Raw genomic sequence first — 19,063 nt, 5'->3', positions numbered from 1 at the left:
TCTTGCCAACTTGTACAAGGAATCGGTTATCTTAATGGCCAAGACGTGGGAAGACTGTGTAAGCCGATCAATAATTATCCAGATATGCATGGCAAACTTTGAGCTATGAGTCTGTGTCATGATATTCCTTTTCAACTCATTATCACCTAGAACGCATACTCTGTCTTGAAATCTAAGTAACTCATCAGCAGAGACTCGAAATTCTGAATCAACTCCCTGTTCTGCATCTTTCTTGAGGGCTGCCAGGGTGGAACCGACGGATTGAGCTTCCTTTATTCTTTGGATTAACTCTGACTGAACAGTCAGGTGACTCAAACATGTGACTCTCTTCAGGTCCTGAAGTCGTACATGTTGTGCGGTCCCTATCTGCATGCATTCTAAAACCATCAAATGAGTTAATGTACATGTGATTTTCCTACTAAGTGTGTTGGCTACCATGTTGTCTTTACCTAGGTGATACATGATATCACAATCATAGTTTTTGAGAAGTTCTATCCACTTTCTTTGACGCATGTTGAGATCTTTTTGAGTGAATATGTATTTCAAGCTCTTATAATCGTTATAGATCTGAAAGATCTCCCCATACAAATAATGACGCCAAGTCTTTAAGACGTGAATAATTATGGCAAGTTCTAAGTCATGGGTGGGGTAGTTTTTCTCATGATTCTTCAACTGCCAGGACCCATAGGCTATGATCTTTCCATACTGCATCAAAATATAATCCAACCCTAGGTAGGAGGCATCATTGTAAACTGTATATCCACCCGATCCGCTCGACAAGGCCAACACAGGTGCAGTAGTCAGCCGCTTCTTTAGTTATGAAAAACTTCTTTCACAGTTTTCGTTCTACTCAAACTTGACATTCTTCTTTGTGAGCCGAGTTAGAGGAGTAGGTAGACTAGAAAGCCTTTCCACAAACCTGCGGTAATACCCTAGCATCCCTAGAAAGCTACGGATCTCATTAACCGATGTCAATATTTTCCATCCGAGCACTGCTTCAACTTTTTCGGGGTTCACTAACACTCCATCCTTTGATATGATGTGTCCTAGGAAGGTAGTCTGCTCAAGCCAGAACGCACACTTACTTAACTTTGCATACAACTTCTTCTCCCTAAGAACCTGCAAAATCTGAGTCAAATAGTGAGTGTGTTCTTCTTTCTTCTTTGAATAGACCAAGATATTATCGATGAACACAATAATAAACTGATACATAAATTGTCTGAAAACTCTGTTCATCAAGTTCCTAAAGATGACTGGAGCGTTGGTTAGTCCAAATGGCATGACCAGGAACTTATAATGTCCGTAACTAATTCGAAAGGCTATTTTGAGAATATTTTCTGCCCTAATTTTTACCTGATGGTAATCTGAATGCAGGTCTATCTTGGAGAAAACCTTGGCACCCTGCAACTGATCAAAGAGGTCATTGATTCTGGGGAGTGGATACTTGTTCTTGATCGTGACCTTGTTCAGAAATCTATAATCAATACATAACCTCAACGTCTCATCTTTCTTTCTTGCAATTGTGACTCCGGCACCCCAAGGGGACACACTATATCGGATGAATCCACTGTCCTGCAATTCCGTTATCTATTTTCTCAGTTCCTCTATCTCAACGCGGCTCATGTGGTAAGGAGTAACTGAAGGAGGCTGGGTGTCTTGCTGAAGGTCTATGGTAAATTCGACTTCTTTGTCCACTGGTAGTCTAAGTAGCTTATCCGGAAACATATCTGGAAAGTCTCGGACTAACAGAATCTCTTGAATACAAATTTTTTTCTTGGATTTGCCTAATTAGAGAAAACAGCTGAGTTAAAATACTTGATAATAAGAAAATTTACCATAAGGGAACAAATGTTAAATAATTTTATTAATTTGTAAATGATTCTTCATTAGGAGGGTTGAATACAAACTTCTTGCTAAATAATCTACAGTGGCGTGATACGTCGCTAGCCAGTTCATTCCTTAAATTACATCAAAGTTTCCCATGTCAATTTTTATTAGGTCCACACTAAATTTTCTATTTACTATATCTATGACACATGCCCTGTATACAACCTTCCCAGTAGTATTCTACTCCCAAGAGTAGACATAAACAAGATAGAATAAAGTTTTTCAGCTAATACATCTAATTTTGATGAAAAAACATATGAAATAAATGAATGCGATGTACCACTATCAATCAAAATATGAGTAAGATGGTTACATATAGTGTACATACCATGTACCACGTCCGGGTTGGCTTCTGTATCCTGCTGAGTGAGATTATAAGCCTTGCCCTAGATAGGAGGTCTGGCCTGGTTCTGGTTCATCGGGCACTCCCTTGCATAATGTTGGACGCTACCATATATGCGTCAGGTGTTGTTGCGGCGATAGTAGAGTCGGTCCCTATGATCCTTGTCGCAATGCTGACAGATCTTGCTGCGTTCTGCTACTAGAACTTGAGGGAGAGCCTGAGTCATCGGCCTGTGTCTCTTCTTCTGTTGAACAGGTGCAATAGGTGCTGGTCTGCGGTGTGGGGCTGAGGACCTGAGGTTCTCTGCTGCTTGAGGGAAGGTGCGAAGGCTCCTCTCCGCTAACTGTACCTTGGCTAGAATCACCGAATAAGTACTAAGCTCGAGCACAAACTGTCTGATCTTAGGACGAAGACCCCACTTGAACCTTTTAACCTTTTTGCATTCATCTATCATGCTCTCAGGAGAATATTTACCTAACTCTAAGAATTTGTGAGCATATTCTGATAAAGTTATGTTCCCCTGGACCAAATGTGCAAATTCCATCTCTTTCAGATGTCGGAGATGCTCTGGGAGGTATTCTGTATGAAAGGTCGTCAGGAACTGTTCCCAAGTGATTAGAAAGGGCAGGGTGGTCTGCTTGAGTTGCTACTAGCAGTCTGCTTCTCCCACTAACATGTAGGTAGCAAGGATAATCTTCTGTTCGGGGATCACCCCGATGGTTTTGAAGGCCTTCTCTGTCTCAGATAAACAAAACTGGGCCTCTTTAAAGGAGGATCCCCCTGCAAAAGTAGAAAGATTTAGTCTTTTATACCTTTTTATATAGTTTGGGTCCATCATGAGAGGAGCTAGGTCCCGTGAATAAGGGACTGAGCTAGGCTGAGGATGGACTGGATGACCCTGCAGTGGTACTTGATGATAAGGTGGAGGCACCAGATTATACTGTGGTAGTACTGGGTGATGCAGTAGTTGGGGCACCGAATCATATTGTGGTGGTGCCTGGTGGTACTGTGGAGGAGCGGAGTTATATTGGGGTGGTTCGAGATCATCCCGCTGCAGGGGCGGCTCAACCTGTGGCAACGAGAGAGGGTCAGGTAGCTTCCTCATTTCCTCCCGGGCCTATTGGACATCAATGAGTCTGTCTAACATCTCAAATAACCGGTCAACATCCTCTCTAAGCGAACCCTCCCGGGCTGCTCGGTTTAGTGGGAGTCTTCCTCTCATCGTCTATTTGTATCTGCATTTCACAAGGAATGGTTAAGTGATAATTTATTATTTTTTGTGTAAGGAATGGGTCCGAGGAACGCGACTCTGATACCAACTGTAATGACCCCGGAATGTCTAAGGAAATAAATTATAACTTAAGTGCGGAAGTGAAATAAATAGTTAAGGTTTACATTCCTTACACATAAACTTAAAGTCCCAAATAGTTCTACGGGAATTAACTAAAAATAAATGGAAAATAAATAAAACTGGTATCCTACTTGCAACCCTTTTGTGGATCGGGCTCTGGATCCTAGTCCTCTTGATCTAAAATTGTTAAATAAGGAATGAGTTAAACTAGCCCAATAAGAATATTACGTTATTCACTGACACAGAAATGAAGGTTAATAGAAAATCAAAACAACTAATAGAATACTTAATTAAACAAATATATTTCTTAATAATAAAACTATTTACCATCCACTTACCGCAGTGAGATTTATAAAAACAACCTATAGAGACAACAACATAGCACTTATCATGATTCCATATGCAATTGGTAACAAGCACACATTATAAATTCATATTCAATAAATCAAATAACAACCTTTTCTTTTCTCGGTCTACCAGTATCCATAGGGGTTCATAGCAATGTCCCCGCTACATATGAACAATTTCTTTCAACATTCTCAATTAAAGGGCCGTCTCTATACCTCATCCGATATGAGTGTCAAACCACTAAACCTCAATATCCAATTCGGTATGAGGGTAAAACAGACCGTTCCAATATCCCGTTCGGTATGAGCGCCAAATTACCAAGTCTTGATACTCCGTCCGATATGAGACAACGTTCACGGTAGGGTTCTCTATTATACCCAATCCGTCCACCATCTCCCAAGATATCTAGTAAGGCTGTTGTTCCATCCATTCACTTAATCAAACAATTTTTTTCGTTTTTCCTTAATCTCTATTTTCTAAATCAACCGTAATAACATAAACAAACAAACATGCATCAGGGAATGTAATCATATCTCGGTTTTTCAATTTAATAGTAGTCACGTAAGACAGCAATACATGCATTCAAATCATAAAATCGATAAATCAGATACTATCATGTATTTAAACTACAAAATAAATCAATAGAGAATAATTTTCAGTTTTGGCTCCATTAATAACCCGTAATTAATTATAGATATTTTTTAAGTTTCACGAAATACCATATTATTTAAAGTTAAGTTTCAATTTCATAACAAAGGATAGGGTGAGAGATTTTTACTCGATTTGATGCCCGAATGGCTAAGTTATGGCGTTATGCCTACTAACGACCCCCGGGTTCTCTGAATTTTTCTTCGGGGATTAAAACGTGCTACAAGTACCTACAAATATCCAAAAAAAAAATCATAAAACAGTGTCAGGACCCACTTTGGCCAATTCCAGCATGACAAAATTCTGAAATTCTGTTTTTGGCTTAATTCGGCCGATTTTGCATCAATTACTACGAGAAAATACGTTAAGGAACCTCGATTGGCCAGAAAAATATAAAAAACTGAAACTCACTGGCGGCGGGGCTCTCCGGTGCGGCGACTCCTTCGGCTCACGTTGTGGTTGGGTGTTTTGCTCTGATCAACTTGTAGAGAAGGAAACGATGATCACAACAGTAGAAAAGTTACGTCGAACGAGAATCAGGAAGGGCCTCATCAGAGGCGTTTTGTGAAATTCTCGGCGGCGGCGCTACCGAATTTTGCCTGTAATTTTTGGCCAATTGGCTGGTTCTTTTGCTCTGATTTGATCATGAAGGTGTTTAAAATTGAATTCCGAGCAAAGAGAGAAATTTTTACTTTTTTTGGTGGTCGAAAATAGCTTTGGTGCGGCGGGGGGTGGCGGTGGCTGGGTCTTTTTCTCCAGCGAGGGTGGCTGGCAGCTAGAGTTAGGGTTTGGTGTGAAGGGGGGTATTTATGTCATTCCCTATTTAATCTAGGCCGTCCATCGCGCCTTATCTGAACCGTTTGATTGCGATTAAATAGGAAGTGAATCTGCACCGTTCATCGCGATCTAACCTGCCCCGTTCATCGTGATCTAATCTGAACCATTTGATCGCGTTTAAATTTGGCTATTCGATCGCGTTTGGAGAGTAAACGCATCTAGGCCGTCCGTGCGCGCGAGAACAAATCTGGGTTATTCGATCGCGGGTATGCGGATTGCCTGCATGGCCTCCCACGTGGCACCACGTCAGTGTCTGTTGCCAAGCAGAGCGTCCTAGTTCGTCGGGGATACTGACCCGACATCCTACGTGGCAAAATTTTTTTAAATGGTATTTTGACCACGAGTTTTCAATTTTTTAAAAAAATATATATATCAAAAGAACCCAAATTTTTACTTATTTTTTCCAAAATTGTTTTCAATTTCATCCTCCATCATATTTCTTTCATTTTTACACTAAATTAAAATTAAAAAATTATATTTATAATTAATTGAATTTATAATTAAATTAATTTGGCATTACACATGTCAAACACGTTCTATAAATTCTCCAATAATACAAATTTTTTGTCAAGCTTAAAAATGTGTGTTTGGCCAATAAGAATTTGAGTATTTAGGGCATATTATTACACCACAAGGAGTAAAAGTGGATAAAATAAAATTTAGGCAATGGAGTAATGGCCTCATCCGACCAGTATTACCGAACTCCGTGGATTTCTAGGACTCACAAGCTATTACAGAAATTTTATTTGTAATTATGGCATCATTGCTCGAGCCTTAACCAATCTCTTGAGGAAATGACAGTTTGGATGGTCCAACAAAGCCAAACAAGCTTTTATTCAAGTTAAGCAAGCCTTTTCATCAACTCCAACTTTAGCTTTACCTAACTTTAATATTCATTTTCTGATTCAGACTGATGCTTCAGGTGATGGCATTATAGTAGTTCTTTCTCAAAATAACAACTTATTGCATACATAAATAGAACTTTAGGTGTTTCTAAACAGGCCTGGTTCACCTATGCTAAAGAAATATTGGCTATTATTATTGCAATCAAAATGTGACGATCGTACCTCTTTGGTCACAAATACAATATTTAAACTAATCAAAGAGGCTTGAAATATCTGCAACAGCAACACACTTACACTATAGAGTAACAGAAATGGATTATTAAATTATGTGGTTATGACTATGAGATTATCTATAAGTCAGGAAAAGAGAATTTTATCGCCGATGCATTGTTTAGACAAGAGGATGATCCAACTCTTAATGCCTTTTCCATTCTTCATACACAACTATGGGATGATATCTATCAGTTTTTGGTAACGAATCCCTATATGGAAAAAATTGAGAAATTAACTGTGGACAATCTTGGTCAACTATACAGTAAAAAAAAGGGATTAATCTTCTTCAAAGATCGTATTTCCATTATCCCTCACTCCAGTATCATGCATAAGCTATTATAGAAATGTCATGACTCACCTAGCGGTGAACATGCTGGTATTGAGCAAACATTCAAGCACATTACTTAGCAGTTTTATTTGACACCAAGCATAAAATCATTCGGGAGTATGTTTTCTTTTGTGATATTTGTCAACAATCGGAGATAGATACCTTTAGTTTGGCGAGACTTTTGCAACCATTGCCCATTCTTGATCAAATATGGGAAGATATTTTAATGGATTTCATTGATGGGTTGCCTATTTCCTATGTTAAAATTGTAATTTGTTATCGTGGATCGTCTTACTAAATCAGCTCACTTTGCTGCTCTAAGTCATCCTTATATTACCAAGATTATTGCCGAACTCTTCATTAATACCATAGTTAAGTTACATGGTATGCCTCAGTCTATCGTCAGTGATCGGGATCCTGTCTTTATTAGTAATTTTTAGCAAGAATTTTTTAAGATGTCGAGTATCAAACTCAAGAGTTCAGCATACCACCCTTAAAGTGATGGTCAAACTGAAGTGATTAATTGCATTTTGGAATAAAATCTCCATTTTCCTTGCCACGAACAGCCCCGTAGTTGGCATTCTTTTTTATCTTGGGTCGAGTTCTAATATAATATGACCTATTATTCTTCTATCAAAATGACTCCCTTTCAGGCATTATATGGTCGACCTTCGCTTACTGTTCCTTCTTATCATCCAGGTGCTTCTTTGGTGAATGAAGTTGATGTTCAATTGACCAACCGCGATGTCCTACTACAATAATTCAAAATTAATTTATAGAATGCAAATGATCGCATGCACCAATAGGCCAATACCAAGCGCTAAGACATTGAGTTTCAAAAGGTTGATTGGATCTTTCTTAAATTACAGCCCTATTGGCAACACTCCATCTTCAAAATGGCTTTTTAAAAGCTCGCATATCGCGTTTATAGAATTTTTCAAATCATTTAGCGAATTGGACCGGTAGTATATAAGCTTCAGTTACATGCAAAATCCATCCGATTTTTCTTATTTCAATGCTTCACAAAAAACTTGGAGGCGTCACAAACCACACAAATATCCTACCACCTACAACTGAAGATAGTGTTCCTATTCTCCAACCAGAATCTATCCTTGAACATCGATGGATTAAACGCGACTCCAAAATCATTGAAGAAAGTCTTATTAAATGGCGTAATCTGTCTAACCGATGATGTTTCTTAGGAACCTACTTTTACCTTGCAAGAATAATTTTCTGATTTGAATCTTGAGAAAAAAGTTCCTGTAAAAAGGGGGAATAATGATACAATTTGTCCTTCACAAAGACAAAGGATATCCAAGCCCCGTTACTTCAACAACCAATTGATGTGAGCTACTGGTTATCAAACATGATTTCCAGCAATTCAAAATCAGATAAACTTAAGTAGTTAGCTACAGTTATTTATATATACAAATTAGTAGGGAAGCAGTTGTATTCTACTTTCTGTTTTAAGTATGTATACAAAAGAGAATGCAAGTATGAATTATCACTGATAAAATCAAGGTTGTTTCTCATCTTAAAAAAAAAAATTACAAATTTATCTCTGTTCCACATTATATATATATTAGCTATGAGTAAAACAATCACTTACAGGTCATATGTGTATAAATATATATTTTTCATATACATCAATAGATGAAGATGGGTAAGCCCGACAAGGAGAAGAGATTAATCATCGGTCAATATAGCAACAACATATATATATATATACTTATCCTCTAACGCCAATCCCGCTGTTGGCAGCATCAATATATATATATATATATATATGTATATGCGCAAGCAAAATTTACTCTCGTGTATGCACGTCATCTTCCTCCCCCAAACTCCAAATTATGCTCACCAAAGTGCCCTTCACTTCGTCTTAGTGCTAACTACCTGTGCATTCAGCACAGTACAGTGTGCCGATCCACGGAGCAGTACATCGGCGTATATATATATACATAAAATATACATAAACTTATATATCTTTACCATCAATCACAATACAATGAAACGCAAACTAAAAACGGATAATTCAAATCTACAAAGTTTTATATAAAAAAGGCATAATAATCATTAAGAAGTGGAGTTAGTGATTAGTATATACACACATATATATAAATATATATTAACTTACAGGTTGATGAAACTAGGAAGAGACAGACAATAAATGTAGAGATTAGACATCGTCCATCATGAATAAAAACAATAAATCCGACGTCTTACCATACGGACTTCCCTACTAAGCAGACGAAAGATATTACTGCTGGCTGTATTAGCATGTAAAAATCTACGTGTTAGCTTCATATACCACCTTCCAAAACTAAGCTAGCCACCTCATGTTACACGTTCTTTCCATGCAAACGCCCTATCTCTTCTATATATATATATATATCCCCATATTCATACATCCCCCATTTTCAGTACGTAGAATCAAACGATCTTCCTACTCAGATTAACTACAGCAATGGTGAAGTTGACTCTCCTTCTAGCTACCCTCACTCTCTTCCTCCTCCTCGTCAACGCCTCCATCTACCAACTCGAAGAAGACGAATATGAAAACCGATTAACTGAGCAACAAACATGTAGACAGGAGTTCATGAGGCACGACCGTCTCAGGGCTTGCCAGCGATTCCTGATGAGACAAACCAAGAGGACGAGACAACTGGAGGTGGAGGAAGAAGAAGATGAATACATCAGACCTTTTAATCAAATGCTTTTCCAACGGTGTTGCCAGGAGCTACGTGGTGCGCATGCTCAGTGCCGGTGTCCGATGTTGAAACAAGCGATGAAGATTCAGCAGCAGATGGGTCAGCTCCGGTTTGAGGAGATGAGACAGATGTGTTCCATGGCTAGGAATCTTCCCAACATGTGCCAGTTGGAGCCGATGACTCCATGTCCCTTCCGGGAACGTAGATCGGAGTAAATTAAAGTGATGGGTTGGCCATGCAAGAACGTACGTTCCATGCATGGATATGTACGGGGAGAATAAAGATTTCTGTTCTTGAGTTTGAGGTTGAGATGAATGAAGTTAAGGGTGAACAAGCAAGATAGTTGTACTATATAAAAAGCACACAATCGTGTGTCCCTAGCTATGTATTTATATGTATATATAGAGTTTGATGCAAATGAATAAAAGTTCGCCCCCGTGTAGATAGCAGAGAGTCTTTTGGAATTTTTGAAGAAATTCCTTTAAAATAGGAATAACTATTCTTAGGCCCTCTGAATCACAGACAAACTGGTATAATTTAGATTAATTTATATTTAACTTTTACGTAATAAAAAAAATTATACAAATAAAATTTAAATGCATAAATACTTCAATAGTTAATTCTGTCTAGTTTAAATTAGGTTTGTACTTTGAAAATCTATTCAAACAAATTCTTATTCCATACTTTTCTAGTACAATTTTTGGTTATTTGTTTTTAATTGTATTTCTCGTTAACTCAAGTCTCTCCTTTCGCAATGACTTTCTATTACTGTTTTAAAATTTCTTATCTTATCCTGCATGAACACAAACATCAAATGTCAAGAAGAAATCAACACTGTGTAGACAAACATCGAAAGCATGTGCTCCGGTCATTATAAATTTTGATTTATAGTTATACGTCTTATAATCACAAATTAGAATAACTTTGTCGTGCATAAATAAAATGAAAGTATCACATAAATCAAAATAGTATTCATCTTCCATATGTTTGCATGATTCAATATGATAACAACAACAATGAGCTATATGGATATATGATTATATAAATAACAAATAGTTAAAAAATATTGCGATAAATTTATATGGTATTATGAAAAAAGGAAAAAAATTTCTATTTCTAAAATAAATTGTGTAAATATGTAGCTAGATTCTTTACTTTGTTTAATAAGTACTTCTTTATATGTCTAGGACTTATTCCTTGGTAGTTATCAATTGAACCTAATATAAATACTTCACCGTAGTCTAAATTCGAATAGACATGACCACTCAAGAAAATCCTCCATAGGTGATTGACTAAATAAATCAAGAGGCCGATTTCCTTACGCAAAAGTAAATAATTTTGCCTCTAAAGTAAGGATTCAATGGGATTGCCTCCTAACTAGAAATCTGCAGGAAGCAAATTTTTATGCTAAATCATGATTTCCTTGTGATTCGTGTTAAATTATAATTTTGAACCAAAAAAAAAAAAAGAAAAAGAAAAAAAATGACTTCATTTTTCTTACATAAAAATAATAACTTAAAAAAGTTGAAAAAAGTAATTATTTTTTACATTGACCTCTGTCAATTTAAGGTCCATGGGTAAAATAAGCAAGATATGTAAAGGCTCAAACTAAAAGAAAAAGATTTATCATCTAAAGACGGAAGCAAACAATAAATTAGAGTTTATATTCTTTATATAGTAAATTAAAATATTCAATAAAATTACGAGAATGTTCCTACTACAACAGCTCGTAAAAAAAAGTAAATAAATGATTTAAAACAAATAGATAAATGTCATACCAGTTAACCTCTACTAGTTCTTGAAGGGGTCCCAGAGGTAAACTAGTTACAACTTCCTTACTTATCGGGATCTATGTAACAGCCCGCGTACTAGGAAGGAAATAAATTATGAATTAAATGCGGAAGCAAAATAAATAGTTAAGGTTTACATTTCTTACACAATAATTCAAATTACTCGATAGAATTACGCGAATAACCATTTGAAAAAAAAAATAAAAAATCAAGGAAATAAATAAAAAATAAACGACTGAGCATTTTAGTCGCAACTCTCTTGTGGATCGGGTTCTGGATCTTGATCCTCTTGATCTGAAATAGTTAATGAAAGAATGAGTTACATTACCCCAATAAGAATATCACGCTACTCACCAATACAGAAATAAAGGATAGTAGAAATTATAAAAATAACTAATGGAGCTCTTAATTCAAGTAAATTCGTTTATCATGAATAAAAATCATTTACCACATGTTTACTGTAATGAGATTTTCAAAACCAACCTGTATAGTCAAGAACATAAACAACACCATAATATCATATGCAATCATTCGAAACAACAACTTTTCTCTTTTATCAGCCTACTAGTATTCATAGGGTCCATATAGATATTTCCACTACACGTGAACTTTTATTCAATATTTTCAAATGACAGATCGTCCCCATAATCCATCTAGTATGAGCGCCTAATTACCAATTTTCGAAACTCCGTCCAGTATGAGGCAACATTCACAGTAGAGTTACTTATGTACCCGTTGTGTCTACCATCTCCCAAAATATCCAATAAGGCTGTCATTCATTCATCCACTTAATCAAATAATTTTTCGTTTACCTTTAATTTACAGTTACCCAATTTAACCGTAATTATATAAAACAAACAATCCATGCATCAAGAAAATACAATTGCATCATCATACCAATTCTAGTGTATTATCATGCATTCAGAAACTGTAAAATCAGACAATAAGTTAAACATAGCAACAATAATAAGTAACCAGTTCCGGCTCCATTAGTAACCTGTAATTAGTTACGAATATTTTTTAAATTACACAAAATATTGTATTATTAATAATTAAATTTCAATTCTACAACAGGGAATAAGGTGATGGATTCTTACTTGAACTTGTGTCTTAATGCTAAGTTTTTAACTGCACCTACTAGCGGTCCACAAGTTCTCTGAATTTTTATTTAGGGATTAACATACGTTTCAAGTACTTAGAAATACCCCAAAAAACTCAAAATCAGTGTTAGAAACCCTTTTTAGCAATTGTGAAATTTTAGTACAGCGACTTTGCCGTGCTCCGGCAACAGCACCGCCACCCACAACGGCAGTTTGCCTTGGGTTGGCTATTTTCGGTATTTTTCGTCGGTTTTTACAAATCCTTGCTAGAAAATATGTTAAGGGGTCTCGATTTGCCAAAAAAAATTGAAAACCCGAAGCTTACCGGCATACAGGTTCTCTGGTACAGTGGCTCCGCCGGCTCACCTTTGCGATTGGGTGTTTTGCTTCAGTCAACCTGTAAGAAAAAGAATGGTGATTACAATGGTGAAAAAATTACACGAAACGAGAATCAGAAAGGATCTCGTCGGAGGTATTTTTGTCTTTTTCTGCGATGGCACAATGGGGTTTACCCACAGTTTTCGGCTCATCCCTCGATCTTTTTGCTCTGATTTGGCTATGGGGGTATTCAAAATTGAATTTTGAGTAACTGAGGAAAATTTTACCTCTTTTGGTGGTCGGAATTGGCTCCGGCATGACAGCAGGTGGCGATCAGATCTTCTCCCAGCGATTGGCTCTTCTTCTCCGGGGAGGGTCTGGCGGCTAGGGATTAGGGTTTGGTGTGAAGAGAGTTATTTATATTCATCTTCTATTAATATGGGTTGTCCATCGCATTTGATCTGAATTGTCCCATCGTATTTAAATAGGTAATGAATTTGGACCGTTTATCGTGATTTGATCTGAACTGTCTAATCGCGTTTAAAGGAGGAATAGATCCGAACTGTCCGTGCGTGTGGGAACAAATCTAGATCGTCCAATCGCGGGTACGCGGATCACTAGCGTGGCCTCCTGCGTGACACCGCATCTGCGTGCCTTGCACGTGGCGTGCTTCAGTTCATCGGGGCTGCTGACTGGGCGTCCTATGTGGCATAATTTTCTTAAATTATATTTTGACCTCCGATTTCTGATTTTTCTTTTAAAAAATCTCCAGAACCCAAATTTTTACCTATTTTTTCAAAAATTATTTTTAATTTCATCATCAAATTAATTTTCTTCATTTTTACATTAAAATAAAATTCAACAAGTAAAAAAAAGTATATTTATATATAAATTTTAATTACATTAAATTAATTAATTAAGGGTATTACAACTCTCCCCCTTAAAAGAAATTTTATCCCTCAAATTTGTCTCTCTCTCACTCAATCAAACAGTCAGGAATACTGAGCTCTGAAATCTGATTCTAGCTCCCATGTGGCCTCTCCTGCTGTGTGATTCTGCCATAGGACCTTAACAAAGGAAATTTTCCAGTTACGAAGTACTCTGCTCTTTCGGTCCACAATACCGACCGGTACTTTCTCATAGGACATATCTTCCTGGAGTAAAAATGGCTCGTGGGCCAGGACGTGAGAGAGGTCCGGATTGTACTTGCATAGCATGGACATATAGAATACATTATAGACCCTGAATAGTTCTAGAGATAGTACCAGTCTGTAGATGGCGGTGCCAATTCTATATAAAATTTCAAATGCCCCAATGAACTGGGGGATTTAGTTTCCCCATCTTGCCAAACTTACTGATTCCTTTGAAAGGACTGACCTTAAGGAACACCCGATCACCTTTCTCAAATTCTAAATCCCTCATCCGGATATCTGGATAACTCTTCTGCCTACTCTGAGCCATCTGAATGTTCTTCCTAATCTTAACTATTTTGGTTGTAGTATTCTCTACAAGATCTGGGCCGAACAATTTTTTATCACTCACTTCTTTCCAACAGATCATCAATATGCATGGACGGTCATACAACGCCTCGTGCGGAGCCAAACCAATACTTGCTTAGTAGTTATTATTGTAGGCGAACTCTATTAGGGATAAATAATTATCCCAATAGCCCGTGAAGTTAAGAACACAAGCTCGGAGCATATTCTCTAGTGTGTGGATCGTCCTTTCTGATTGTCCATCGGTCTGAGGGTGGAATGCAATACTAAGGGATAGTTTTGTTCCCATGGCTTGCTGAAAATTAGATTAGAACCGAGAAGTGAACCTAGGGTCCCTGTCGGATACTACTGTTTCTGGCACTCCATGTAACCTGACAATCTCCCGGATATACATTCTTGCTACCTTATCCAAGGGATCGGTCATCCTGATGGTTAGGAAGTGGGAAAACTTGATGAGCTGCTCAACAATTACCCAGATGGCATCATATCCTGAGCGTGCCCTAAACAACCCTATCACGAAATCCATTGTGATATTTTCTCACTTCTATTCTGAAATTGGTAACGACTGAAGTAGCATGCTTGGGCATTGATGCTCTGCCTTGACTTGCTGACATACAAAACATTTGGAAACAAAGTCGCCCACATCTCTTTTCATCCCGTTATACCAAAATTGGAATCGCATACTTTGATACATCTTAGTGCTTTCGAGATGCATGACAAACTTTGAGCTATGAGCCTCTGTCATGATGTCCCTTTTCAACTCACTGTCATCTAGCACACACACCCTATCCTGAAATCTAAACAACTCATCAGCGAAGACTCAAAATTCTGAATTAACTCCCTGTTCTGCATCTTTCTTGAGGGCTGTTAGGGTGAAATCGGTGGACTGAGCTTCCTTTATTCTCTGAATTAACTCAGGTTGAACAGTCAAGTAGGTCAAGCATGTGACTCTCTTCAGGTCCTGAAGTCATACCTGTTGCGTGACCCCTATTACTCTGCATTCTGAAACCATCAAGTGAGCTAATATGTCTGCATTTTTTGTGTTGAGTGCATCGACTATCACGTTGCCTTTACCCGGGTGATACAAGATGTTGCAATCATAGTTCTTGAGGAATTCTATCCATTTTCTTTGTGTATGTTGAGATTCATTTGAGTGAATATATGCTTCAATCTCTTATGGTCGGTATAGATTTGGAAGGTCTCTCCATACAAGTAGTGCCAAGTCTTCAAGGCATGAATAATTGCGGCAAGTTCTAAGTCATGGGTGAGGTAGTTTTTCTTATGACTCTTCAACTGTTTGGACCCATAGGTTATGACTTTCCTATGTTGTATTAGAATACAACTCAACCCTAAGTAGGAGGCATCACTATATCGACTCGACCTGCTCGACAAGGCCAACACAGGTGCAATAGCCAACCGTTTCTTTAGTTCTAAAAAACTCTTTTCACAATTCTCGTTCCACTCAAACTTGACATTCTTCTTTGTGAGCTAAGTTAGAGGAGCAGTTAGGTTAGAAAACCCTTCTACAAACCTGCGGTAATAGCCTGACATTCCAAGAAAGCTACGAATCTCTTTGACCGATGTCAGTTTTTCTCAACCAAGCACTGCCACAATCTTTTCGGGGTTCACTAACACTCTATCATTTGATATGATGTGCCATACGAAGGTATTCTGCTCGAGCTAGAACCTACACTTACTCAGCTTTGCATACAACTTCTTTTCCCTAAGAACCTGCAAAACCTAAGTCAGATGGTGAATGTGTTCCTCTCTATTTTTTGAATAGAACAGGATATCATCGATGAATATAATGACAAACTGATCTAGGAATTATCTAAAAATCCTATTCATCAAATCCATACAGATAGTTGATGTATTGGTTAACCCAAATGGCATGACTAGGAACTCATAGTGTCCGTACAAGGTTCGAAAGGCTGTTTTAGGAATGTCTTCTGCCCTGATCTTTACCTGATGATAATCTAAATATAAGTCTATCTTGGAGAAGATCTGGGCTCCCTGCAATTGATCAAAAATGTCATTGATCCTAAAGATGGGGTACTTGTTCTTGATCGTGACCCTGTTCAGATCTCTGTACTTGATACATAACCTCAACATTCCATTAACTTTTCTTGCAAATGTGACTCCAGCACCCCAAGGGGATACACTATGTCGGATGAATCTACTATCCTGCAATTCATTGATCTATTTTCTCAGCTCCTTCATCTCAACACGACTCATGCGGTAAGGGGTAACCGAAATAGGCTGGGTGTCTAGCAGAAGGTCTATGGTGAATTCAACTTCTCTGTCTATTAGCAGTCTAGGTAGTTCATCTAAGAACATATCCAGAAAGTCCCAGACTACTGGAATCTCTTGAATACAAATTTATTTCTCGAATTTTCCTAGTTAGAGAAAACAGTAGGGTTAAAGCACTTGATAATAAAAAAATTTCCATGAAGGAACAAATGTTAAAGAATTTTATTAATTTGTAAATGACTCCTTATTAGGAGGGTTGAATACAAGCTTCTTATGAAAACAATATACGGTAGCGTGATACGTCGCTAGCCAGTTCATCCTTAGGATTACATCAAAGTCCCCCGTGTCAATCTCTATTAGGTCTACACTCAATTTTGTATATGCTATTTCTATAATACAGGCTCTGTATATAACCTCTCCCAGTAGTGTTCTACTCCCAAGAGTAGACATAAATAACACAGAATCAAGTATTTCAGATGATACATTCAAGTTTGATGTAAAAATATGTGAAACAAATAAATGTGAGGCATCGGTATCAATCAAAACATGTGCAAAATGATTACAGATAGTGTACGTACCCTCCCTGTACCACGTCTGGGTCGGCTTCTGCATCCTGTTGGGTGAGGTTGTAAGCCCTGCCCTGAATAGGAGGTCTGGCCTAATTCTGGTTCCTTAGGCACTCCCTCGCATAATGTTGGGCACTCCCATATATGCGGCAAATATTGTTGAAGCGATAGGAGGGTTGGTCCCCATGATCCCTACCACAATGTTAACAAATCCTACCGCGTCCTGTTGTTGAAATCTGAGGGGGAGCTTGAGTCACCGGTCTAGGTCTCTTGTTCTGTTGAACAAATGCAATAGGTGCTGATCTGCGGTGTGAAGCCGAGGGCCTGAGGTTCCCTACTACTAGAGGAAAAATGCGAAGGTTCCTCTCTACTAGCTGTGCCTTGGCCAGAACAGCCAAATGCGTACTAAGCTTGAACACATACAGCTATTGTCTAATCTTAGGACAGAGATCCCATTCGAACCTTTTTATCTTCCTGCCTTCATCCATCATGCTCTCAGAGGAATACCAGCCCAACTCTAGGAACTTTTGAGTATATTCAGATACAGTCATGTCACCCTAGACTAGATGTACAAACTCTATTTTTTTCAGATGTTGGAGATGTTTGAAAGGTACTTTACATTGAAAGTCGTCAAAAATTGTTCCCAGGTGACTGGAACAGGCAGGGTGGCTTGCTTGAGTTGCCATCAGCGGCCTCCCTCTCCCACCAGCATGTAAGTGAGAAATATGACCCTCTGTTCGGGAATCACCCCAAGGGTTGTAAAGACCTTTTATACCTTAGTTTATCAATACTCGGCCTTTTCAAAGAAAGTTCCCTCTGCAAAAGTAGATGAGTTTAGTCTTTTATACCTTTCAATATAGCTTGGGTCCATCATGGAAGGAACTAGGTCCCGTGGAAGAGGGAATAAATTGTGCTAAGGATGGACTGGATGACTCGGTGGTGGTACTGGATGATATGACAAAGGTACCAGATTGTACTGTGGTAGTACCGGGTGATGCGGTTGTGGCACCTAGCTATACTATAGTGGCGCCAAGTGGTACTGTGGCTGGGGCACTGGATTATACTGTGGTAGTACGGGATGGTATGGTGGAGGAGCAGAATCGTACTGGGGCGGCTAACAATCTTCTCGCTGCAGGGGTGGCTCAACCTGTGGCAGCGGAGGAGGGTCAGGTAACTCCCTCCTTTCCTCGTGGGCCTGCTAGGCAGCAATGAGTCTCTCTAGCATTTCAAATAGCCAATCAACATCCTCTCGAAGTGAACCCTCACGGGCTGCTCGGTTTACTAGGGCTTCCTCTCCTCATCTATCTGTACCTAAATTTCACAAGGAACAGTTGAGTGATAATTCATGATTTTTGGTGTTTCTTAAGGATTTTATGCAAGAAATGGTTTCGAGGAACGCGATTCTGATACCAACTGTAACAGCCCGTGTACTAGGAAGGAAATAAATTATGAATTAAATGTGAAAGCAAAATAAATTGTTAAAGTTTACATTCCTTATAAATGACTAGGCATCTTACTCGCAACCCTCTTGTGGATCGGGTTCTGGATCTTGGTTCTCCTAATTTGAAATAGTTAATGAAAAAATGAGCTACACTAGTCCAGTAAGAATATCACGGTACTCACTGACATAAAAATTCGTTTATCATGAATTTATAAAAATAACTAATTGAACTCTTAATTCAAGTAAATTCGTTTATCATGAATAAAAACCATTTACTACATGCTTACTGTAGTGAGATTTCCAAAACTAACCTATATAGTCAAGAATATAAACAATACCATAATCTCATATGCAATCATTCAGAATAACAACTTTTCTCTTTTATCAGCCTATTGATATCCATGGGGGTCCATAAGGATATCCCCACTACACATAAACCTTTATTCAACATTTACAAATAACGGGCCGTCCCCATATCCCGTCTTATATGAGCGCCAAAAGATACTATCCCTCAATACCTCGTCCGGTGTG

At 38.1% G+C, this 19,063-nt stretch overlaps 1 pseudogene; it reads left to right on the top strand.

Annotated features, from left to right (window-relative positions):
- Positions 1-9,327: 9,327 nt before the first annotated feature.
- Positions 9,328-9,885, top strand: LOC110810906 (2S seed storage protein 1 pseudogene; annotated as a pseudogene).
- Positions 9,886-19,063: the final 9,178 nt, after the last annotated feature.

The sequence above is a fragment of the Carica papaya genome, chromosome 4, assembly GCF_054855325.1.
Source record: "Carica papaya isolate Zhongbai chromosome 4, ASM5485532v1, whole genome shotgun sequence".
Lineage (NCBI taxonomy): Eukaryota > Viridiplantae > Streptophyta > Magnoliopsida > Brassicales > Caricaceae > Carica > Carica papaya.
The sequence above is the reverse complement of the archived record's forward strand: the minus strand, read 5'-3'. Positions and strand labels throughout refer to the sequence as shown.